Below are 25,527 nucleotides of genomic sequence, written 5' to 3' on the forward strand. Positions count from 1 at the left end.
GAAATCGTTAATTTGCAACATAGCTCTTGAGAACCAGCAGAGAGTAGCCAACTTTACTACAGGTCTCTCTACTAGGCGAGAAACCCTGTGGTGAAAGATTTACATTCTTTTTAATAATATGAAGTCAGAAACTATAATAGCTGAACATATTAATAGAGAACAACACGGAAAACTCAACTATGTGGAATAAAGAGAATACTTGCGATTCGGCATGATAAGATAAACTGTTGTGAGGTTGGAAACACTGCACTCACTCGTGGTAGAGTGCAACACACACATATTTGCCGTTGCCCACATACCAATTTTCGTTTCGTCTCCCTCTCTCTTAGCATCACGTGTTCTACGCTGCTCTCCAACCTTCGCCATTGTTGCAATATTGTCATTCCATTCCTGGACACACTCGCGCAAACATCATTGAAAACAATTGAATAGCGCTCCAGCTCGCGGTTCACACCGTTCTGCAGGGACGGTAATGTGGCAATATAGCATGACGAAGTGGTTGCTTCTTTTATGCAGTGCATGTTCATTGGCTAGCTAGTAACTTGTGTTGCCAACTGTAATAATGAAGCACTATTTCTGTCACGGAAGGAGAAAGGCAGTTAAAGTGACTGAGTTTTGTTGGATTGGAAGCACCATATTTTTATTTTCTACTAAGTATTTGACCGGTTTGACGTTGTGTGCGTGTATTGCCTGTGTGTATGTGAAAGTGTGTGTTTGTTAATGAACGTTAAATTCCATAATGCCTCCAGTTCTGTGAAAGTTGAAATCAAAAACCTTGCATAGCCAAGTTCGGGAAATTCACAAATTGTTCATATTTCATAATTTTGGAATTGTTCAAAAAGAAATAAATTACGTGGCTCCATGGGCATTTCAACTCTTGGCTCTGGCACGTTTTCTTGTAGAAATTGCATAGAGGAGGCTGTCATTTTTGTTGTTTAGTGCGATGCATATTGTTTTCTGTGTTAAAATTGCCATGCTTTGATGGGTGACAAGTTAAAAAAAAAAAAAGCCGCGCAGCTTATCGTCTAGGCAGTATATGTACTTGTTATTGTTGTGGAAGCCGGCATCGTTTGTAAATGTACAACAAAGGCAACCGACTGTCGCCGATCATAGAGAGGCAATAATACTGCTTGAGGAGGAGTGTTGTGGTCCAATTGTCGCGGTTAACACGTTCGCATGTTATTAGTTCTCAAAGCAGTGGTAGTGTCGGTCGTGTATTATCTGTCGTTGCAGTTCCGTATCAGTATCAGTGTAGACGGGTTTTGGGAGTGAACAGTTAGAACGCCACCAGTACATTAAGCAATGGAAAATAATAAAGTGTGTATTTTGTTTGAAATCACTCAAATGAGGAATCACTATGAAGAACTCTTCTTTGCAGCATTTTTTGTAATTTTACGTATGTGTTAGTCTATATTTTGCGAATTTTAAGTCCATATATATATTGCTACATACAAAGCCACTTGTTAGTATATATTAATCCTAGTCCTGATATAATGCATGACGTTTAAAACTCAACGTTAGATAGACCTGAATTCCCTAATTCTCTTGTTGTACAGTCACGGACACTTCTGGCTTGTAACGACCCTATTGAAGAAGCACTGAAACAAGCCATCCATGTCTGACCACCAAGCGCCTTGTGACTAGACAACCCAACCAGCATTGCAATTCTGCGGCTTGTATACCAGTCACGGGTATACATCTCTGTAAATTGAGTAGTGATGCCAAAGAGAAATACGAGATGAAGATTGTCGATCGTAATGTCTCGTGTTCTCGACATGGAATAATACTCGGTCCACGTTACGTTCCATTATTTAATGTTGTTTGGGAACGAACCTGACGGACTGGGTTTATATTTTCACTCCTTGCATTACAGTAAATTCCATATTTTACAATTATATTAATGCTTTGAACGAAAATAATGCCCAGAAAAACATCGAACACACGTTCACACCATTCTTCTCACACACATGCACGTGAAAACAAACACACAAAGCTAAGTTTTAACTTCCAAGTGAATGTCCAAATAACAGTAAATGGAGAAGCACGATGTGCGAAACATGGGATTTTTCACAGAAAGAATGCGTCTATTTGTGACATACGTGGTTTCTATTAATAGACAATGAAACAATTATGAGAGAAATTAACATGCATTTAAAAGTTAAATACATTTTTACTTTATTTTTGGGTGGAAATCTTTACTTTACCGTTTTAAATTTTATTTGTGAAAATTATTTTTTACGATAGTTTTTTTTCACATTTCTCATCATTTTACAAACATACTCAATAAAATGTTATGCCTTGGCGAAAAGTATACATTTCTTTCGAGAAAATGATCCAGAAATACATATAATACTATTCACAAGAAATTATCGTAATCGTTTGGAAAACAAAATTCAACAATTTGCACAACAACTAAAATAAGAATGTTCGCAATAAATAAATTGAAATATATAGTCGCTCGAGTTAAGAAAAAAATTGGAGGCAATCAAACGGGAATCGAACCCAGTATCTCCTGCGTGTCAAACTAACACGCTACCAACCCACCACCTGGTCTTCTGTCAGTCGGACAATCTAATCGTCTTATGAGTAACGCTAGCTAAGTTTCTAATCTTTGAAGCACTTGTAATTATTGTTGTGTGTCACGGAGTTATGTTTACTGCAACATTTGAGCACACAATCCAAACATACGTAAATTTTATACACAGAAAACATGGGTTTTCTGCACATAATTACGGAGCATGCGCTCTGTCTAGGACTAGAAGGAACCTCGCAAAAGTTACTGAAGCTTGTCTTCGGTGCTGACAGTTGGCCCCGGAGTCACGTGGTATCTCGTTATCAGTCGAAATGACCTTGAGCCTGCAGAACCAGCACACTGAAGTGAACGAAGGTATTTTATGTGATTTGTAAGCTGGAAGAAAACATGCCACGCTTTACAACAGACAGACAGAGGTTTGTCTTCAGCTTTGGGACAGACAAACCACACTGGGCATACAGACAGAGTATAATGTAAGATAAAAGGAAATTATTTCTCCGTCTCCTCACACTGACAATTTTATTGCCTTTTTTTGGAGTTATTTGGCCACAGAAACGTAATTATATTATTGAAGTCGTATCTCGTGTGATGGCTTGGTTCAGTATGCTGATCAGGTTTTCTGACAAAAGCAGGACGAGCTACCCAAGAACAGTAATTGCCTATCTTTTATATCTGCTTCCTTCATCATCCGGTATAAGGCAGACAAGCACATACCACAAATATGTAAGAGAACTATTGCTAATTTGGTAACTTGTCTTGCAATTGAATTTCTGTCATGAACAGCTGCAAAGAAACAAAGGCTTTCCTTTTAAAGGATTACACTGAATAATTGTTATTTGATTAGGAAACTAAAATGACTTCAGTATTTACATGCAGTACACAAGAGATTCTAAACACACTCTAAAACATACTACTGTTCGTTTCAACGTATTATTTCAACAATCAAGACACAAAATAAAGGGCATGCTCAAGAAAAATTATGTTTCTTTGATTATCAAGTGCATTACGTGGTTAACATCAAGTTTGGATTTGCCGGTTATCCAAATATTATTAATTTTGAAAATACTCTTTCACTTAGTGTAATGTGCCTGAAATTGAATGCCCTATTTTTAACCGCGAACGTGTTTTGTTTCTTCAATTAAAACTTTTAGATTACAATTTAGTTCATCATACCAACCTGTGTCCTTCTTCCTTGTTTATTTATAGTTATAAATAAAATCCCATTGGAGCATGGAAAAACATTTCACTGTTCATAAGTCAGCCATTGTTCTCTGCAGTTTTCAATGCAACATTCAGGCTCTCTGATCGTGCATCGTACGTTTCACATCAGGTATCCACATAATTTAATATATTTATAAGTAGGGAGCGGAAGTTGATGACCTAAAAAATATAGGTATACGACCTATAGAATATCCTAAAAAATGGGGAGAAAATGACGTAAAATGCAAAAAATGACCATTAAATTGGTTAGTTTCAGTTTAAAAATTGAAATGAAAATGAAATTAAACAAAATGCAATCTTGCTTTAAAAAAAAGGGCACCAAATGATAGCACATGCACATTCAATTAAAATATGCAACGAGGATTTTCAGTGCAAACGGGGTCTAGCTATGGTATTTTTAAGCCTCTCCTTATCTGATCTTAAATCTGAGTTTGCCCCAGACGGGCACCTGGTCGTTTCCCCCGACACAACAAAGACTGTCACCAGTTCAGCATTTATTTTGCTCGTAAATTGCAATCCTCCGAGATATATATACCTTGGTGAAAAGATTCAAGAATATTACCAAAATTAAAGAAGTGACAAAATATGATGAAACAATATACCGAATATTGCAAAAAATGACGGGTAAATGCCGAAAATCCGGGAAAATGACCTAAAACCTGACAAATGGCAACAAATGCAAAATAATGCACTTTAAAATTACCTTTTTTGGGTTCTAGATGAAGTGTAATATTGTGTATATTTAATGGGCATCGTGTCCGAGATGTCAGAAAAAAGATGACATTTCATCAACTTCCGCTCCCTATGTATAAGTTTTATTAAGCGAAATTCTCCATTTTTATTCTTTCCATATATGATATCAGTATCACATTGCAAACAGTTATTAATGGTTTCAATGTCATTTGTTGGGAAAAAAGTTTCGTATTACTTTAGACTCGAACATGCAAACGCAAGTATCAAAGTATTGCTTTAGACAGCACTCATGATTTTGAAACGTGGAAAGGTAATCATTTTACGGGAAACGTGAAAGTTGGTGTGTGTTGACAGACTGTAGCTACTGCCATATTAGCACTGACAACTAGGAAGCGTTCTCAATGATCACGTGGCTGCATGTTTTTCGCTAATAAATAACTGAGTTTTTTCAACACATACACAAATACATCGTCGCTTCGGAACATCAAATTTTCATCTTTGCTGCTTTCAGATTACCAACATACGAAGTGGCATGCAATTCAAAAGGTTTTTGCAGAAACCTCAGTTTTATAAATAAGATTGGATGAAATTAGACAAAAAAACCTTTCCTTCCGCTGGGCTCGAACTCGGGTTGCCCGCATGCTAGTGCGACACGATAACCAACACTCCAAACGAGACAACACGAAACTCTTTCGCAAGTAGTCGACTGAAACGCAAGTTAATTTTCAGATTGCTAATTCCCAAGGTATAACATGCCTAGGCAGATGTGTCTTGCATTTTCTGTACTCTTGTTATTTCAGTCGCTTTGGTCTCACCCTAGGTTAATCACGCAAAATAATGAGGAATATTTTTTTGACAAAGATGATAAACAGACACACAAGAATAATCACCCTCGCAAAAAAAAAAAAAAAGCCAGAACTCGAGTCTGGAACCTTCGACGCGAGGTGTGTTTCTTGTTCTAACTATATCTGTGTGTTTTCGTTATATGAAATGAAGTAAATAAATAAGACAAGTGGGTGGAAGGGACCGGAGATTCGTAGCTACGTAACCTTTGAGAAGATATCCATCGCCTAGATAGAGAATTTCTATATCCCATTGCGATAGAGAACTTATTAGAAGAATGAAAATACAGATTAAACGAACAAATTTGATGCGTATCCTTTCGTCAAAATGCCTAGAAAACAAGATTACATACTTCTTCACTAATAGAAAAGAATAAAAAAATTGTCCTTGGTGGGAATCGAACTTAGACCTCACTGATGAAAGCTCTGTACGCTAACCAACACTATCAATAACACCATGTTTTCTTTTTTCCAGTCAGTCTGTTTCCTTCCTCAGCACCTGAAGACGAAAATGCATGTTAATTTCTCTCATAATTGTTTCATTGTCTATTAATAGAAACCACGTATGTCACAAATAGACGCATTCTTTCTGTGAAAAATCCCATGTTTCGCACATCGTGCTTCTCCATTTACTGTTATTTGGACATTCACTTGGAAGTTAAAACTTAGCTTTGTGTGTTTGTTTTCACGTGCATGTGTGTGAGAAGAATGGTGTGAACGTGTGTTCGATGTTTTTCTGGGCATTATTTTCGTTCAAAGCATTAATATAATTGTAAAATATGGAATTTACTGTAATGCAAGGAGTGAAAATATAAACCCAGTCCGTCAGGTTCGTTCCCAAACAACATTAAATAATGGAACGTAACGTGGACCGAGTATTATTCCATGTCGAGAACAAGAGACATTACGATCGACAATCTTCATCTCGTATTTCTCTTTGGCATCACTACTCAATTTACAGAGATGTATACCCGTGACTGGTATACAAGCCGCAGAATTGCAATGCTGGTTGGGTTGTCTAGTCACAAGGCGCTTGGTGGTCAGACATGGATGGCTTGCTTCAGTGCTTCTTCAATAGGGTCGTTACAAGCCAGAAGTGTCCGTGACTTTACGTAACAGCTGTGCATCGGCGAACTGCACCGATTTTTCTATCTGCTCCATTAGCAACACTGCTTCTTAAGTTGTGTCGCGCATCGCACGGCAGAAATATATGTGTTGGGCTCTACACCTGGAGAAAATTGCTGACAAGTTTGAAAACAAAAAGACATAATTACGAATAGCTTATGTAAATAAAATATAACACCACCTTGCAAAGTACTGTGCAATGAGCGAAAATTAAAGAATCTCGCAATATGTAGCGAAAATGTGTTCGTCGCAAAGAAAAGTGGTAGCTTGAGCGATCATCAACACGTTTCAAAGCATTTGCTACAAGCGATGTTGTAGATATTGATAAAGTTCTCGCCTCACAATTATGATTTTCTAGGAATTAAGGGTCGCGGGTTCAAATCCAAAGGTCTACAAAACTTTCTTTCGTTTTTTTTCTTTGTTAGTGTGTCATCAGATACATTGAGAATGAAGTTTAGTAATTCAGTTTAATAATTGTTTCAGAATGTTCTAAGAAAAAAAAATCTGGTGTTCAAATCGACGAATGTTTCCAGCAGCTCAATGTATTTGTTTCTTCTTTCTGGCACTAGATTCATCAATTTGGATCGAAAAATACCTAAATTGTTGTATTCCAACAGATAGTATTTGTTCACACAAGGAGTGTGCTGACTATGGCTCGGAAGTTGATGAAGAATCATCTTATTTTCTGAGCCTACAAAACAATGCTAAACCGAATCAGTACTGTTGCCTTCAGCTAGAACCAGAAAACGTTAATTCTTTGCGTTTGTCAAACTTTTGGCTTTTAGGTCATTTTCAATAGTTTTTGCCTTTTTTTGATACATTTTCCTTAATTTTAAGGCTTAGGTATTTTTCTCCTTTCTTCTTGTTTCGTGAATTTGAAGTGCTTTGCTTGCATAACTTGTAGATTTAAATTTCCTGAGATGGTCCTTTTAGCAAGTTCGTCATTAAACGAATATATGGTCAATGGAAAAGCACAACTATCATTTACAAGTTTGCCAATGCATTATATGATTAATCGTGATACATTTATTTTTCCTACACCAAACTTAAGACAAGTTGTGTGAACACACTTTGAGATTCCCTTGCTAGCCTCTGTTATCGCATAAATCTGTGCTTTTAAAATAAAATTAGTCACAATATTAAATATGATATATGCTCAATGTATCATCTGATGCCACACTAACACACACACACACAAAAAAACGAAAAAGTTTTGTAGAGCTTTGGATTTGAAGCCGCGATCCTTAATTCTTGGAAAAATCATAATTGTGAGGCGAGTACTTTACCAATACTCTACAACATCGCTTGTAGCAAATGCTTTGAAACGTGTTGATGATCGCTCAAGCTACCACTTTTCTATGCGACGAACACATTTTTGCTGCAAATTGCGAGATTTTTTTAATTTTCGCTCATTGCACAGTACTTTGCAAGGTGGTGTTATATTTTATTTACATAAACTATTCGTAATTATGTCCTTTTGTTTTCAAACTTGTCAGAAATTTCCTCCAGGTGTACCTCGAGTGAGTGCAGTGTTTCCAACCTCACAACAGTTTATCTTATCATGCCGAATCGCAAGTATTCTCTTATATTATTCCACATAGTTGAGTTTTCCGTGTTGTTCTCTATTAATATGTTCAGCTATTATAGTTTCTGACTTCATATTATTAAAAAGAATGTAAATCTTTCACCACAGGGTTTCTCGCCTAGTAGAGAGACCTGTAGTAAATTTGGTTACTCTCTGCTGGTTCTCAAGAGCTATGTTGCAAATTAACGATTTCTGGACTTAGAAAATTTTCATTACGGTCAAGGAACTTTTAGAAAAGTGTACATTTTTAAAACAAACCCTGAAAGTATTTTGTGCCAGGGAACGTTTTCAGAAACAGCTAATTTGTATGAAAGTAAGAACCATTTCGTCGTACACGTGGTTCCTTTCGGAATTCCTACCAGGAAAGTGAGTACTTTTTATGTTAATCAAACATGGATGCTCACATATGCTCGCCATTCGCCATACAAACGCGTGTTATGTGCACAGAGAGTGTGATTATTGAAAAGTTTCCAGTTGGGGAGGAGTCACTATTGTAATCAGAACTCCAAGCCTAATAGATCCTACATAAAATGTTCATAAAATTTTGATGTACAGTCACCGGCAAAAGAAAATAGGACACCTAGATTTCCCTGCAAGGCGTTGTGTGTGTTGCCTAACTCTACGGTAATGACTGGATGTAAATAGTCAATGTACAAGGGCAACTTCTACCAGTGCAGGAGAGTTAGGCAACACACACAACGCTTTGCAGCGAAGCGACAATTTCAGGATCTAGGCGTCCATTTCTTTGCCGGTGACTGTACGTACAAATTAATATTAGATCACTATATATATACACACACAGGGTGTCTCATAAGAAATAGTGCAAACTGACACAGTTGAAAGTACACGATAATAGAAGCAAAAAAGGCTCAGTAAACATCGGTCCGCAAACGAGTAGTTTTCGAGATAATTGCGAATGTGTGGTTACAAGCCGCCACTGACTTCATTGTTTGTAATCGTATTCCTAGTTAGTCAAATGCTAATAATGTGTGCGAATGTGTGGTTAGAAGCAGTCACTGATTGCATTTTGTAAACACAAGAGTCCTTTACTCCTTGCGCGTTCCGAGGTTTGCTCTTCGTTTACAAAAGAAAACATTTCCGAGAGGTGTTTACAAAATGCAACCAGTGACGGCTTGTAACCACACATTAGCACACATTCTTAGCATTTTACCACCTAGGACGACGTTTACAAACAATGAAGTCAGTGGCGGCTTGTAACCACACATTCGCAATTATCTCGAAAACGACTCGTTTGCGGACCGATGTTTACTGAGCCTTTTTTGCTTCTATTATCGTGTACTTTCAACTGTGTCAGTTTGCACTATTTCTTATGAGACACCCTGTATCTATATATATATATATATACTCTATGTGATCAGAAGTATCCGGACACCCACCTGAAAATAAAGTACAAGTTTGGGCAACTCTCCATCCGGAACACTGGCAGTCAATACAGTGTTGGCCCACCCTTAGCCTTGATGACAGCATTCACTCTCACAGCCATACTTTCAATCAGGTGCCGGAAGGTTTCCTGAGTAATAGCAGCCCATTCCTCGCAGAGCGCCAAAATGAGAAGAGGTGCTGATGTGGAGAGGTGTGGTCTAGCACGAAGTCGGCATTCCAAAACATTCCAGAGATGTTCTATGGGGTTCAAGTCAGGACTCTGCGCAGGCCAGTCCATTAGTGGGACGTTGCTGTCGTCAAACCACTCCCCCACAAGCCCTGCAGTATGGACAGGTGCTCGGTCGTGTTGAAAGACACAATGGTCAACCCCGAACTGGTCTTCGACGGTAGGCAGCATGAAAGCTGATAAAATGTCAACGTAAGCTTGTGACGTGACATTACCATGTAAAGCAACAAGGGGGCCAAGCCCCCTCCAGGAGAAACATGACTACACTCTAACCCCGTCACTGTCGGCACTATACAGGCTGTTAGATGTCGTTCACCAGGCATTCGCCACACCCACACCCTACCATCGGATCGCCACATTGTGTACTGTGATTCATCACTCCACACAACGGTTTTCCACTGTTCTATGGTCCAGTTTCGACGCACCTTGCGCCAAACAGTAATGGTGCTTGGAGTAGATCCTGATGCAGTTCGGAATTCCTGTGTGATGGTGGCGATGGATGATTGACGATGATGCTGTACGACTCTCTCCAACACTCGATGGTCTCTGGAGGTCAACATGGGAGGTTGGCCTGCACGCTTTTGGGTTGTACACATCCCTTCACTATAACATCGGAAACAGTGGACAGAGGGATGTTTAGGAGGGTGAAAATCTCACACACAGACTTCCTACACAAGTGGCACCCAACCAACTGACCACGTTGAAAGTCTGAGTTCCTCAGATCATCCCATACTGCTGTCTCACACTGTCCGGAGACTACCGAGTTCGCTGACTATGTGTTCCACGCGGTAGATGGCAGTACTGTGTCGCCCTCTATGATAAACACACGTTTCGCGGTGTGTCCGGATACTTTTGATCACATAGAGTATATATACACACACACATACGTAACAGAAATTTGAGTGGTGAGGTGTATTTATTTTCTATGTTCTATGGAACTGTTCGATTTCTAAATGCACTTTCATGGAACAGAAGTTGCTTGCGCGACATTCGAAAGAACATTCTCACTCACATTGTAGGAAGCTCTATCTGAATATTGATTGTGGTATGTTTTCTTTGCACACCCTGCATGCACATACCGACGCGCGCACACACAAGACCTCAGTTTCATCCACACACCATATAGTTTCTAAGCGTAGCCAGGAACCTGAAGTTTCAATTCGATTCAAATGTTGAAATTTTAGCTATTTCTACGACTCACTACTGTATATATCAAAATGTTCAGAAAGACAAAAGTATCAAAAGTACCGTCGCCAAAAAAAATCCTAGAGATGTTGAATCGATGTCCCCCCAACTCCAAAAAAGACAAACAGATCAGAGACCCAGGTTCGAGTCGTGGTCGAGCCTGAATTTTTCGCTGAGAAATTCTATAATTACCAATGTATTATTGATCGCAGTTTATGTCCATTGATTGCCAATGGTGATACCAATAAATTACAAGCAAGAAGCACAAACCACCGAAAGACAGATTTGCAGCAACATTGAAGAGTTTATCTAATCTGTGCGAGGGAGAATAAATATAAACATTCCACTCCGTGCCTCTTTCCCTAAGTCTGCAAGGTCCGTCTATTTCTATTCTTTCGACCTAGCAAATTAACAATATCGAATTCAACTCGTAGATACTCTCTGATATTCCCACAGATCACCTCAATGCGGGTGAAAGTTACAAATAAGTGGTGATATAGAGTAGCAAATTACGAAAGTTCGTATCATTCGAAGTATGTGAAGAACATTCTTAAAAAATGGTGCAGAGTTTATAAATTATCAAAAATAAAAAATAGATCACAATTTCCACGGGTCGATCAACCGTCAGACGCCCATAATTTACGCCAGTATAAATATAACACCCTCCTTATGATTTTCACCCACTTACAATTTTCATGATTTTCCTTGACCGTTCACTCTCTTCCGTATGGCATCATACAGCGTCATTGTGTGCGTAAAGGCTAAGCGAACCTTGGACCCGTCGAGCATGCGGGAGTGTTGTCTTTGCAAAGATAAACATTATCATATTGAACCGGGCCAGAAGCTTTTCTCGTAAGCCATTCTTTGGAATTTCGAATTGATTTTTCTGAGATAGTGTTTGAAATCTTTGCTTAAGTTCATTTATTTCCTGCAAGGAAATATTCTTAAAATCCGTATGTAATTATTTTCGTATGATTTTTCTGAAATTACTTCCATTTCTAGTTTGGTTATTTTATTCTCTTGCGGATTAAGAATAATATGTATATGAAGGACTCCATGACATATCCAATTTCGTATAATCACCACTCATCTTCATCATTCCATTTAGCCAAAAAGTGTACGTAATAACAAACACAGAAAGAAATAAAAAAAATAACTACTATTTCTATCTCTCTCTTTCTCTCTCATGTGAGCATTTCTCACTAAAAGTGTACTCATGTTAATTAGGATCTGAAATAAATGTTGAACACAGACAATATATTTAAGCAAATTATCTGCATGAATAATATCTGTTGGAGTGAACTACGTTGTCCTATTTTGAATACTGAAAATCAGGTTACTGTTCGATCGAGTATTAAGGACATCTCATGGGCTCAGATTCTGGTGGAAGTTCAAGCCCGAAAGGCGGTTGTAACCGAGATAAACAGGGACTTAGCTAGGTTGATCAGTTTCGGGGGGCCCAAACGTAAGATTTCTTATATTATAAATTAACAAACTATTTATACGCCATGTAGGCCTATACTGTATACATACATTATACAAGCCAGGACCTCCTCGGTGGCGCATGATATTATCGTCGCATTGTAATCAAGGGGTTCCGGGTTCGATACCCGGTGGATGCTCATAGTGGTTCGGATCCCACTTTACGCTGTAGGACCAGTCTTACTATGCATAAAGTGGACTTAAGACACCTACTCAATCAATCAGTAAGTTGGAAAGGAACAGCACTTTTTTCTGTAGCCCCCAACAGTCTACGGGTATACTTTCGCGAAATTCACGGCCATTATTCGGGAAACAAAGGCAGAATGAACTAACTTAATGGCTGATACACCAACAACAATGTTATTAGTCTTTAGATTTGTAAATTTGCTCGAAGAAAATTGAGAAGTAGATAAAACTCTTTCGGTGGTTTTAGATATAAAGTGCTGGAACCAGATTTACAAGTATTGACAACAGTGCAAATATGAAATGTGTGCGTAATCAGTTCAAGATAGGCATCTCATGTATACAGTTTGTACCGGAATCGAATCCGGTACCTCTTAGTTCAAGGCGACCGCGTTAAGCACAATTCTATAGGACGAGCCGAGTCTTCTATGGCATGAGATTGTTCACTTGGAGAATGATGACGATAAGAAATTTTATGCACAAGTCTAATTTCTTAAAATTAATCTTATTTGTGTGTGGAAAACTGAATATATGATGGCACTGGATAAAACAAAGTTCCCACACGCTCAAATGATTACGCTCTCGTCTTTGGTTCGTCAGATTCAATAAGGGGTTCCGGGTTTGATTCCCGATGGAGGCACACAGTGGTTCGGATCCCACTTTAAACTGTACATCCTGTCCCGATTAGCCTTACTGTGCATAAAGTGGACTTACGTACAACACCAGTTCAATCAATCAATCAATCAATCAAAAAGTTCAAGGTTCGATCCCTGGTGGTCAGGCTGGGAGCCAGAATTTGATCTCGAAAGGGGCTTATCTCTTATCGGCAGCGGCCATCTAAAGGCGAAAATGTTGGGGGGAGGGGTAAATGCGCTGAAGATTAATTACTCTGTATATTGCAACTTACCATATACAAGATGTTTAATACTGTTAATGAAGTAAATTTAATTACTACTATACATTATTTCAATCAGATATTTGTAGGATTTCGGGATAGGACTGCAGCCACCGAACCCCTTCCCTGGGTACGTGCCTGCTTGTATTAGTTCCAAACTTTTCTGTGCTGCTCCAACATCGTGAGGACAATTTGGGAAATACTTGAAAACTATATGGAAGCAAATTCTGCTCTCGAAACTAGATTGTACTCGATGTGATGAGCACGTGCAACCGAATGAAAGAACTCTTCGCAGGCCTTGTCCCTCAATATTAATTTTACTGACTAATTGTAAGTTTTTCTCGGCCTCCTCGATGACGCAGTGGTAGCGTCGCCGCCTTGTAATCAAGTGATATCGGTGGAGGCACACTGATTCGGATCGCACTTTAAACTGTAGGTTCAGTCCCGATTAGCCTTACTGTTCATAAAGTGGACTTAAAACTCGAACTCTATAATTGTAAGGTTTTAGAAGAACTAAACATGGCTTTTTATGCATCGTACAATTTTGCTTCCTTTCACCCTACTTTTACAGTTTTTTTTCCAAAGAATTCCATTGAGTACAACACGCTACGAAACCAGAGGTCCAAGGTTCGGACCTTGGACAGGTATGGTTGTAACATGTCTGTCCCATCGCCATTCTTTCGGCTCATCATTCATTCTCATCGTCACATTTAACCCAAGAGATAGAAAAGCGGCGTAATATAGAAATATATAAATGATTGATTTGGTTTATTTTACTTCGATTTTCTGACCCTTTTTGGCTAATAGTGAAGATTATTATGACAATGAGTGATGTTAAATTGATGAGAGGACCATCATAAAGAACACCAGCGGCCAGTCCGGAATTCGAACCCAGGACCCCTGGCATCATGGTGCACCTTGTTACCCATTGCACAACAAATGGAAACAGAAAATAATTGATAAGTAATTTTCTTCCCCATAACTCATGATTATAACTATTATTCGCTGTATGACTAGGGATTAATTATATTTGTATGTCTAGTCAACCTTGCCACCTAAGGAGCAACAGCTTCTGCATTTGCAGGTGGAGGCTAAATAAAGAAATTTTACAGAAATATATACAAATTTTGAAACATAATACTTATAGAGCATGCAGACGGCTGTAAAAAATTGCTACATACCTAGTTTTCTACCTTATTTCAAACGTGGTTTATTCTTCATTATACATGTGATCAACCACCCTGGGAGTCGAACCCAGGATCTTGTGTGGTAGTCACTCTCTCTTTTAGAACGCCAATATATTGGACATTTGGTCGATCAGTCGACCCTGATCCATTGCTTCCAGAGGAAGACAATCTGCAGCTTCTCATTCGATATTTCACTCGCGATGTAGGAAAACTAGATCACAAACACTTCATGCTTCTATCTTCTCGCGTTTACAACACCGCTCGGACCACAAACCCTACTTCAAACTATCTGACAGACATCAAGTGTCCACCAAATCAACAGATGAACCGACCGCTTCGATGTTTCTCCGAATTTTCAGAAAGTGGCTTTTCCCTCCTTTGCAAGGCAGGTCATTAGCAGAAGGATTGAGTGCATGTGAGAAGAACCGCTATGTCATTCATTCCCGCGCCAAAAAAGGGACAAGCAATATAATTCTGTTCTTGGAATTTGAAACGCATGGGGATATATTTTCTGAACCATAAAATAATTAACCCAGAAAGATCTTATCACCCGCAGCTAAATCTTCCTGTTTGTGTCGTCCTTTCGACGCCCATGGTGCCAGTGCAGGGCCAGATGAAGAGAAAGTACGGGTTTTGGAAGGATTCAGGATCTGGTGTGCAGCAGGGAGGAAAAGTGAATTTTCAAAGGTCTCCGACTTTCCTGACCGGGACGGACCATAAAAACATTAACTGCATCCTCTGCCAATACTTATGTTTGTATTCAACAAGCAAGAAACAGGGAAATAAGAAAGAAATGCTTTGCTTGGGATCGTGCTACTAAAAATTGAAGAAGTGTTTCAAACTGCAAGCAAAGCATTTGTCATCAAAGTAAAATTTCTACCAAATACAGAACAGTTTCCCGGGGCCACGTGAACGTTTGTCGGGACCAGTGCCCTCCCGTGCCCCCCCTAACGACGTCCCTGGAGATAAACAAGTCCAAATACAGAACTCTCACGACGCACAGGTTGTTAGGAGACAAGAGTTTTATTGTACAGGAACGTCTGTATTGTAGACAAAATAGGTACGTGTAAACAATTTTGGCTTTGGATTCCGAGCAAGGGAGCTCGGATCGAACATTCGGTAGGGCTCCCACATGAATAAAATCGACTATCAAGCTGCTGTTTATTTCTCGAAATCGACTGACCAAGTATGTGCACAATATGCCACAATTGGGGGTGGCAAGGGGCAGTTCCTCCCACACTTTTGCCACCTCACTATGGCCTCTTGAGGCTAAGGTATTGTCTACCAAAGTTAACTATATTTGCCTCCCCTTCAGTTTTGGGACCCAATCACCGCCAAACATATTGTGTATACTTTTTAAAACGACATGTAACAAACCCAAATGAACGAAACGTTACGAACAAAATGTATTACGTTCTTTCCAATATCGCAAGAAATGGAAAACGTCAAACATAGGGAAACACATGACTGTCTTTTAAATTACACATATCCTCAACTCCCGACTCAAACCTTTCTCATTCATGACTACATATTTAATCCAGTATCTTTAGGACGTAAATTACGTACTTTTTTCACATATTTGCTATTATTTGTGTCAGAGACCAATTTTTCGCAAATTCTAAAAATTAAAATAAATAATTGATGCTCCATCAAACAAAAACCGTAATTAAGCAAATTTTCTGCTTTTTTATTTTTGTTATCTTCACATTTTTTGTACACTGCGCAGTTTTATGGATATGTGTATATATATATATCATCATTTTTATTAGGCTACACGAAGGCGGTCTCAAGTTCCTGAATAAGATTTGTTAGAAGGCTTTAGACGAATTGAACTCTTAAAATACTATTTTCTTATATTTTGTTTGTTTATATTTTTTGTTCTATATACAAATTTACCTTAAATAACATTTTATGACGAAAACAATTTTTTTAAAAAAGGAATTAATATCTGAAAATTGAGTCATTGTAATTTATTGAATATTAAATTGTTTCAATATTTAAAGGGAAAACACATCTTCATTGTAACTGATATGAAATTAGTGAAAATTATATACAAAATATTTGCCAAAAAATATTAATAAAAGTTGCAAAATTTCACAGAATTTTCAAGTTGTATGGTTGTAAGTCAAGCTTTTACTGCCGTGAGTCACACCCGGGACAGGGGAACTTTTATTATTCTTGAATTGTCAAGAAACAACGTTGTTCACGGAGCTCGCTCTTCAGAACGGTAACAATATCATCGTTCTGAATATTATAATGATGATATGGATGAGCTCAATGTCTTCCTTTACAACATAGATAGATTTGAAGTGTGTGATTGTTACACCCTGAACTCCTGGATTGGCTGATATGCTGTGTAAACACATCATCGGTGTAGACTGTAAAATAATGTGAAGACATTTCGTGGCATATATTTAAATAAAATACATTGTCTTGCATCGTTTTAAACATTATGCATTAGGCTACAACTTTTATTTCAAACAACTTGCTGTAATTTAATTTATTGAAAAGTTACAGTACAAACACTTTAAAATGTACTAGAAAAATTACGTTCTTTATAAAGATTATTTTTTAATAAAATTACGTCGAAAACACTGACATTATCGAAAAATTAAACAGAACCTTTTTGTGGCCCATCTAATGATTAAATTAAGACTAAAAAGATTATCTTCCGTATGACCATTCGTTACGGAGATATAGCTCATTAACTGAGAGTCTGTGAAATTGATTTGGGGGGCGCTGGGGGCAAGAAGCACCGCAGAGAGGGACGGAAACTTTTGGGATTTTGCACTACTAGCAGTGTTCTAACAATTTATCAAAATTCAGCTTTTACGAAAATATTCCCGACGTGAAACCTTTAATGACTGGGCTATGATTAAAGACAGCTGAACACTTGCTGAGCTGAGTTTGCGCTTTCCACGCACACCAATTGTTGAGCTTTACAAGTTACAACATAGAAGCATGCTTTTGCATGGTGTTGTGGTGTTTCAACCAGCGGTGCAGGAACGTTTTTGATTTGACGTTGGTCATTTAATTTTGGAACATGCTACATTGCTTTCAATTTCAAAAATAAAATTTGCATAACCTTGAACTGTCAATAATAAAAAAAAAAATCAATATTGACAATAATTTAGATTTTTGTTAAAATTTACTATTTTCAAGATTTTCTTTAAACGTGTCAAAGCAATTTACAATTTTACTCCTTTTTTTTCCATTCCTTACAAAGTTTTCCCAGAACAGAGATCAAGTAACCACAACAGGTTCACAGTGGTTTGAATTTTTTTTGCGTGGGGAGATAATGTGAGAAAATGAATAGTTTTGCGTTTAGCTACTAAAAAATGGCATTGCTTGAATGGAATTGCCTTCCGTATATCGAATTTTTGGAAAGGGGTCCAATGGGTAGCCTACAATTCAGACCAAAGGATTTATGGAGGAATACTGTACCGCCTTCCAAAAATTTGGGGATTACAATTCAAGATCGTGTGATAAAGCAATCACAAAAAGATGCTTTCTTTCGAAAAGGAGAATTTCGATGGTGTCTGCGAAAGAACATGCAGATATCGCTAGAGCGGTCAAACGGTTTAAGCAGAATTAAGCTGGCGAAAACCACATAAGAGCGAGTGTAATTTTGATGAAAATCCTCACCACTAACAAAATAGCGTAATTGTAATAGATAGTTGCACGTTAGAAGATTAAATTTTTCTTGCAGAAGAAATTGTTTGGTACGACTTGGCGCTCAATCTGCCTCAACAATGTACGGTCTATTTCAATTTTCTGCCGCTCTAAGCCCTATTCAATTCAGCCCACCCTGTTCCGAGCAACGGAGTCGTAAAATTTCGCGAGAGATTGGCATCTTCCAGGGAAGGAGATTGACGAGGGGGAGAAGGGGGGGGTACACAAACATCTCGCAGCTGTAGCGATTGAGGTTGGAAACTGGCTACATACGCTAACCCAAGTCCACACGAATGCAAAGCTGGAAGTGACTGTTCTGGGGAAACCTAACATACGCCAGCAACAGTGAAGTTTGTTTCGACACAAAGTGGAGAAGCCCAACACTGGATTAACAAGAAAGAGGTACGTGCTGACACAAATCATTAATTGTATAGAATTCTGTGATTAACTTCATAACCGAATTACAAACATCTGAACCAGGCCCATTGGCGGATTAAACAGCTTTTCTCATGGGGGACATTATTTTTGTTGTTCTTGCCACCCATACGTTCAAGTGTTTAGTGACGATTTAGTATTAGGCAAATGGAGCGGTGATCGCAATATTGTATATGTTAAACAGAGGATAGCTATTGACTATTTTCTCCTTCTCCGTCTATTTCTGGGCCTTCTCGATGGCGCAGTGGTAGCGTCGTTGCCAGGGTTCGAAACGCGGTGGAGGCACATAGTGGTTCGGATCCCACTTTAAACAGTAGGTCCAGTCCCGATTAGCCTTACTGTGCATAAAGTGGACTTCAAACACCAAATCAATCAATCTCTATTTCTACATCTCTCTTTGGTCTCTTGGGTTAATCGCGAGGATGCTAAAGGTGAAAGGTGAACTGATGAAATGGATGATGGGAAAAACAAAAGAGATACACCCAACCAGTGTTCGAACCTTGGATCTGTCGCTTTCCATCTCATTACGCTTGACAGAAGTCTTTGGGAAGTGATTACAACAGCCCCCGCCCCTAATATACTTATGTTCTACAGGGCTTGAGAGGAATAATTCTTATTAAATAGTCATCCGCTTTAAGAAACATTAAGAACAAAAACACTACAGTCACAATGTTAATCGGAGTTAACAAAACAAACAAAACCCTTGATCTCTTATCACGGCCAAATTTAGGTGGGGAGGGGCTTCAAATCTCCCTGAAACATCTAGCATTTGAATTAATAGAAGTTAAGAAACCAAAATCAGTAACTCATTAAATATACAAGGTGGCGCATGTGCTCCGGATGTGTGTACAGCAAAAATGACGTCATCTTTCAGACATCATGTTCCATACTTAAATCATCACTATCCAAACTGCATTTCTAACCAATGGTTTAGGTGTTAATAAAACGTTTATATCTTGAAAATCAACGACGTTACACTTATTCCAAAAACATGCGTTCTTTTGCGCCAGATTGTATATATTCAAAGTTGAGTTGAGTTTAATTGGGGTTTTAAGTCAACTTTATGCACAGTAAGGCTAATCGGGACTGGACCTACAGTTTAAAGTGGGATCCGAACCACTGTGTGTCTCCATCGGGAATCGAACCCGGGACCCCTTGATTACAAGGCGACGACGCTACCACCGCGTCATCGGGGAGGCCACACACACACACTATATATATATATATATATATATATATATATATATATTATATACACACACAGGGTGTCGCAAAACTCTTTCAACGACGCTTGGTTGCTGGTAGATATCATAAAAACCAGTAACTTTTATTTACCTAGAAAGTTTACCTAGAAAGCGCTTAAAATCTATCCTGTACGTATGCAACGCAACACAGCAAACGCTTGCTCTGACATAACTACCAAGGGCGCGTGGCAGGGTTGCCACTCGCATTCCTTATTAAGAGAGACAACTTGAAAACAACAACTTGGGAGTCTTGCCTGAGAAAAATCCAAACATTAATGATACTTACGATGTTGTAAGAAGCATTGACAGTATTTATAAACTGACCAAAACAAATAATGGCAGACTGAAATTCAAGATTACTCATTCTAAAATATCTCCATAATTGATTGATTGATTTGGTTTATTTTAATTCGCTTTTCTGCCACCTTTGGCTAATCGCGAAGATGAGGATGATGTGATGAAATAACAAATGACAGCAATGTCTAGGCCAGGATTTAAACCCGAGACACCTGGCGCCGTAGCGAGCTGTGCTAACCACATCACCACGGAGTGTTTCGTGTATCATGCAATATCAAGAATTGGAAGGGACACGTGAGATAGGGGAAATCCACGAACGAACAAATGTAAACATGATGTCTTTGCTGCCTAGTTTCGAACACGCAGACTGTAATGTTATTGGGCCTCCCCGATGGCGCAGTGGTAGCGTCCTTGCCTTGTAATCAAGGGGTCCAGGGTTTGTTACCCGGTGGAGGCACATAGTGGTTCGGATCCCCCTATAAACTGTAGATCCATTCCCGATTAGCCTTACTGTGCATAAAATGGACTAAAAACACCAACTCATTCATTGTAATGTTATTACTTTTTTTTTATTAGAAAATTGTGAACTAGCGCTATTGCGAATCGAGTTCGTTATAAAAAGCAGGCAAACCTCTATACTGAAAAGAAACAAAAATCTCCGGAAGATGAATATTCTTGAGCCACTTCGGTGACTGAGTACGTTTAGTAGTCAACACATGATTTCTCTACCGAATGTTCCGGACACGAGTTCCGACCTGGACAAAGGCGTCCCTGGATCTTTCGTCCTCTTATTTACTATATGCCTGAAAGTGCAGCAAAATGACGTACAATGAGAATAGAAATTCACAAGAATTATCCCGGAAATTCATTCTAAATGTCAGAATCTCGCACGTTTGCTACAAAACGTTGTTTCCAGGGTGAACTAAAAGTTGACATTTTGGTGTCTTCCAAAAATGTTACTCTTACATTTCATTGTCGATATCAAGTTGCTACAATGAATGATGAATATGTACAATTTATGACGTACTCAATGGTTTCCTTTTGAATATTTTTTTTTCCACGTTCGATGATAAGAATGCGAAACAAAAACACAAAATGAGAAAACTACTCTATGTGATCAGAAGTATCCGGACACCCACCTGAAAATAAAGTACAAGTTTGGGCAACTCTCCATCCGGAACACTGGCAGTCAATACAGTGTTGGCCCACCCTTAGCCTTGATGACAGCATTCACTCTCACAGCCATACTTTCAATCAGGTGCCGGAAGGTTTCCTGAGTAATAGCAGCCCATTCCTCGCAGAGCGCCAAAATGAGAAGAGGTGCTGATGTGGAGAGGTGTGGTCTAGCACGAAGTCGGCATTCCAAAACATTCCAGAGATGTTCTATGGGGTTCAAGTCAGGACTCTGCGCAGGCCAGTCCATTAGTGGGACGTTGCTGTCGTCAAACCACTCCCCCACAAGCCCTGCAGTATGGACAGGTGCTCGGTCGTGTTGAAAGACACAATGGTCAACCCCGAACTGGTCTTCGACGGTAGGCAGCATGAAAGCTGTTAAAATGTCAACGTAAGCTTGTGACGTGACATTACCATGTAAAGCAACAAGGGGGCCAAGCCCCCTCCAGGAGAAACATGACTACACTCTAACCCCGTCACTGTCGGCACTATACAGGCTGTTAGATGTCGTTCACCAGGCATTCGCCACACCCACACCCTACCATCGGATCGCCACATTGTGTACTGTGATTCATCACTCCACACAACGGTTTTCCACTGTTCTATGGTCCAGTTTCGACGCACCTTGCGCCAAACAGTAATGGTGCTTGGAGTAGATCCTGATGCAGTTCGGAATTCCTGTGTGATGGTGGCGATGGATGATTGACGATGATGCTGTACGACCCTCTTCAACACTCGATGGTCTCTGGAGGTCAACATGGGAGGTTGGCCTGCACGCTTTTGGGTTGTACACATCCCTTCACTATAACATCGGAAACAGTGGACAGAGGGATGTTTAGGAGGGTGAAAATCTCACACACAGACTTCCTACACAAGTGGCACCCAACCAACTGACCACGTTGAAAGTCTGAGTTCCTCAGATCATCCCATACTGCTGTCTCACACTGTCTGGAGACTACTGAGTTCGCTGACTATGTGTTCCACGCGGTAGATGGCAGTACTGTGTCGCCCTCTATGATAAACACACGTTTCGCGGTGTGTCCGGATACTTTTGATCACATAGAGTAGTTCCCATACATGAGAAGAGTGTAAATTACGAGGATTTCTCTTGATGTATGTACCAATATCAAACGGTATCGTGAAGTGCGGAACAAACTAGTACAGGCAGTATGCACCGAACTCAATGTAATTTCTTTCAATGGAATATTAATTTCTTCCTATAGATAGACCACAAGAAAAAAACCTTGGAACGAAAAGTCCCCGCGCAGCTTTCCCTTCTTCCCTCCACCTCGGGCCATAAGGAAGCATGGTCCACTCTCCCCCTCCCCTACTCGCGGGAGTACGGTGCACAGGAGTCGCGGGTCTGCGCAGGTTGTTTTGCTCGTGGTTCCACTATAGCACTTCTTTAATAGAGCATTGAAGATGAACCAGTTTGAGTGGAGAGAGAGAGAGAGAGAGAGAGAGAGAGAGAGAGAGAGAGAGAGAGAGAGAGAGAGAGAGAGAGAGAGAGAGAGAGAGAGAGAGTTTTTAATTCGCAGCATGTTCCTAGTATTGAAAATAGAATTTTCTTGAAATCCACTTTTAAAACAATTGTTCTTTCATTCATATCAGTTGTCGCTAAAATTTATAGGTTGCCACTGTTTTCTAAAATAAGTATTGTATGTTGGCTACTTGTGACCTTGACCTCATAACGCTTTGGTTTGTGTTTCTTACGCGGGCGCTGTAGACACCAACCCCGAAGGTTTCTTCGTATTGTGGATGACGTTGGATTTCCCCTATCTCACGTGTCCCTTCCAATTCTTGATATTGCATGATACACGAAACACTCCGTGGTGATGTGGTTAGCACAGCTCGCTACGGCGCCAGGTGTCTCGGGTTTAAATCCTGGCCTAGACATTGCTGTCATTTGTTATTTCATCACATCATCCTCATCTTCGCGATTAGCCAAAGGTGGCAGAAAAGCGAATTAAAATAAACCAAATCAATCAATCAATTATGGAGATATTTTAGAATGAGTAATCTTGAATTTCAGTCTGCCATTATTTGTTTTGGTCAGTTTATAAATACTGTCAATGCTTCTTACAACATCGTAAGTATCATTAATGTTTGGATTTTTCTCAGGCAAGACTCCCAAGTTGTTGTTTTCAAGTTGTCTCTCTTAATAAGGAATGCGAGTGGCAACCCTGCCACGCGCCCTTGGTAGTTATGTCAGAGCAAGCGTTTGCTGTGTTGCGTTGCATACGTACAGGATAGATTTTAAGCGCTTTCTAGGTAAACTTTCTAGGTAAATAAAAGTTACTGGTTTCGACACCCTGTGTGTGTGTTTGTGTGTGTGTATATATATATATATATATATATATATATATATATTCAAAGATTTACAAAAATACAACAAGGAGACAATGCTGAGATGAATTTTCAAATATTTGCAATTCCTGAAACTTTTGCGTAACAGGTTTCATTCTCGGAATCTCGGAACTTTGGGGAAAGAGAATCGAAAAGTTTTCCATCCCATAAAAACAGCATCCAGGATTATTTGCTAAATAACTGTGATGTTTGCGAAATCACAAATATTACTCTTTATTATTTTGCTTCTCAGGTCCCCTAACTTGTAAATTTTAGTAAACAAACCTGAAAATTTTGGGGGGCAAGTGCTCCCCCCTTGCCCCCGCCAAGTTACGCCTATGTCTATATACACACACACGCATCTACTTTAAGACACTTTATCTTATTAATGACTTCTTTCTAACCCCACTGCCATGTTCTTTGTTCGTCTCTTCAATTTTATTCTCATCTTCGCGATTAGCCAAAAGTGGCAGAAGCACGAATTAAAATAAAACAAATCAAATCGATCAATCGCAGTAAAGTGTGGATTCTCTAAATTTAGCATGCAATGAGGGTTAGCCTGCTTCTCTTAGACAATTCCACGAAAATCCTATCACCTTAGCATCCAAAGAAGCGGTGGCGGATGCGGCAGTTTAGTTGGGAGGGCGAATCTCAGTCTGGCACCTCAAATCGCGATCAATTCTCACTTACACTTGTACTTTTGTGTGTAAAGAATATATGATACTGTGAGCAGGAACCAAGCTGACTTCCATGTTCTGGAGATTAATGTATTGTTTTGCAAAAGTAGAGACCAGGTCTAGAATAGATTGTTATTGTTGAATGTCCGTGTTATAATTCCTCCCAGTGATGAATATTTGCAAGCAGAGGGAAAATACAGGGAGGTTATTGCAGCATGACACCGCCTTAGCGTCGGCCGCTTGCCGGCCCAGTCATGCAACAGGTGCCGGCAAATTGCGTAACAGATAGCCCGTTACACAAACCGCTTGTTTTGTAATGTTTCCACTTTTCACAATTATAGTTACAATTACAACTTAAATAAGCACGTACCTTGTCGTAAGGATGCTGGAAAAGGTGTCCTCTAAAATACAAATATTTCTGGCACTTTATTTTTGACATGTAATCTTTCTTAGACACCGCGAGAGCGTCGGCCGCTTACCGGCCTTGTCATGCATCAGGTGCCGCCAAATTGCGTAACAGATAGTCCATAACAGAAACAGCATCGCGGCGCATAAAGCAAACCGAAAGTGTAAAATTATATTTAAAACTAATAATAATGATGATCACTAACCTTCTGTGTTATAAATGATGTTGAAAATGACCTCCTTCAACACCAATACATTTCCGGCATCTGCGTATGAAATTCCTCTGAACATCCATAAGCTCCTCAGGTGTGATTCTGGCAATTTCTCTTCTTATATTTTCTTTTAAATCCTCTATTGTACGCGGGTTATTCTGATACACTTTGTTTTTTAATGTTCCCCATAAATAATAATCACAAGGAGTAAGATCGGGGCTACGAGAGGGCCACAACTCAGTACTGATAATTCTGTCCTCAAAAATCTCGGCAATAAAATTAAGTGATTCATAAGCAGTGTGAGCAGTAGCAGAGTCCTGCTGAAAAAATGACTGCTGGCATTCAATGTCCGTTAATTGTTCAAAAAAAGGTTGTAGTATGTCTCTTCGATACCTTTCACCATTGATAGTACCTTCATAAAAAATAGGCCCTATTATTCTGTGCGCATTCAAACCACACCACACACCAATTTTTGCAGGATGGAGCGGAACTTCATGCACAAGGT

General features: G+C 39.3%; 2 protein-coding genes across 2 annotated transcripts in view; one reads left to right on the forward strand and one right to left on the reverse strand.

The window, feature by feature from the left end:
- Positions 1 to 25,527, reverse strand: part of LOC145987952 (uncharacterized) — a 43,079-nt gene that overhangs the window by 10,078 nt on the left and 7,474 nt on the right. The window lies entirely within an intron of this gene.
- The window catches only part of LOC145987951 (acid-sensing ion channel 1B-like), a 144,656-nt gene continuing 137,742 nt past the window's right edge, over positions 18,614 to 25,527 (forward strand). The window contains exon 1 of the mRNA XM_083122791.1: positions 18,614 to 18,635. The gene's annotated coding sequence lies outside the window, so the exon portion shown is untranslated. The remainder of the gene's footprint in view (positions 18,636 to 25,527) is intronic.

Source organism: Lepisma saccharinum, chromosome 5, assembly GCF_977018435.1.
Source record: "Lepisma saccharinum chromosome 5, izLepSacc3.1, whole genome shotgun sequence".
Lineage (NCBI taxonomy): Eukaryota > Metazoa > Arthropoda > Insecta > Zygentoma > Lepismatidae > Lepisma > Lepisma saccharinum.